The 1,630-nt window shown below is 42.7% G+C and overlaps 1 pseudogene; it reads left to right on the forward strand.

Moving 5' to 3' along the window:
* Positions 1–259: 259 nt before the first annotated feature.
* Positions 260–1,301, forward strand: LOC119334122 (annotated as a pseudogene).
* The last annotated feature ends 329 nt before the right edge of the window (positions 1,302–1,630 follow it).

A 1,630-nucleotide genomic window follows, 5' to 3' on the forward strand; every position in this document is an offset into this window, starting at 1 on the left:
TCGGGCCGAGCTCTTTTTTGTAGGAAAGCCCGAGGAAAAGAGATATAAATTATGCTACCCTGCGATGCAACTCTTCTTTGCCATGGGCTGGTCCAAGAAACACGCGTAGGTGAGTTTGGTCCATAACTTGTATGTAGGCCAAGTAGTGTTATTGGCAGGTCATCCTACAATAATTGTGTCCTGCGTTTTGAATAGGTCGAGGTGGTTGAATTGTGTGCTAATAGGATCTTGTGTGGAATTGCAGGCACTTGAATTGCACATGGAGTTTGGAACTACAGTCTCGACCTGCAACGCGACGGTGGTTCAGGATAGCCACATCTTTGTGGTTAATGACTATAGTGTCATCAAGGAAACTGGACCGGGTAATTTTATGAGGTCCCATGCCTTCCAAGTTGGTGAGTATGACTGTTCAATTAGATTCTACCCACAAGGAATCAGTGCTGAAAGCCAAAAGCACATCTCTATTCTTGTTGAGCTTATGAGGGAAAATGCTGAAGTGAAGGCAATATTTTGTTATCGATTGATCTCCCCAGGAGGACAGAGCACGGAGTTGAATCAGATCGGAGTGTTAAACTTATCTAGTGCAGAAGGCAAAAATGTAGGATGGAAGGGTGTGGGACAAGGTAATGGAGAAAACTTTGCTTGAAGCAGAATATGTGGAATTTGACCACTTCTTGATTGAATGTTCGATCACTGTTATGAAAGATCCATTGGTGACTTGCAGTGACTTACTACTTTCACCCCAAGTGAAGCTGCCACAATCCCATCTATCAACTGATATGGCAAATCTATTAGAGTCAAAAGAAGGGCGGACGTGACCTTCTACTTCCAAGGTGAATCATTTCTTGCACATATCCTAGTGCTTGCTGCAAGGTTCCCTGTGTTTAGGGTGCAGTTCTATGGCCCAATGATGGAGAAAGACGGATCATCTATAATCCTGCAAGATATGTTACCTGACGTTTTTAAAGCTCTCTTATATTTTGTACACAGACTGCTTGGTGCTTCCTTTCAACAATTTCGATGACGAGGACATAGAAGAGATTGTACTTCACTTACTCGAGGCTGCCGATCGATACGCAATTGAAAAGCTGAAGCTCATATGTGAGGCTATTCTTTACAGGTGTCTTGATGTACAAACAGTGGCAACTACATATGCGTTAGCTGATCAACATTAGTGTAACGATCTCAAACAGGAATGCCTCAAATTTATGGCATCTCCAACAAAACTTGGTTAAGTCATGGCAAGGCAAGACTATGATAACCTCAAGAGAAAGAGTGCTAGTTTTTCTAAGCGTAAATGAAAAGTATGTTTACACGTGTCTTTATTATACATTGACAAGTGCAAGTCATGAGCGTGTGTAGGATGTGGAGAGTGTGGATGCAACCAATCCAAGACTTGGCGTTCGCTAGTCAAAACAGAGTGACGGCTACACCAAATTATACACTAAAATGAAGCCCAATACACTAGTGAAGACAAAAGTGATGGCTAAACTGAAGACACATACAATATTAGATTTACGGAAACTAGACACGGAAGGCGAGACCATATGTGCGCATCGCGAGCGTGTTCTGTCGCCTCTAATTAACAAGCTTGAGCGCCAGCTGCAGTTGGTGAGAGAAAATCAAGAAG

Source organism: Triticum dicoccoides, chromosome 7A (assembly GCF_002162155.2).
Source record: "Triticum dicoccoides isolate Atlit2015 ecotype Zavitan chromosome 7A, WEW_v2.0, whole genome shotgun sequence".
NCBI classification, from domain to species: domain Eukaryota; kingdom Viridiplantae; phylum Streptophyta; class Magnoliopsida; order Poales; family Poaceae; genus Triticum; species Triticum dicoccoides.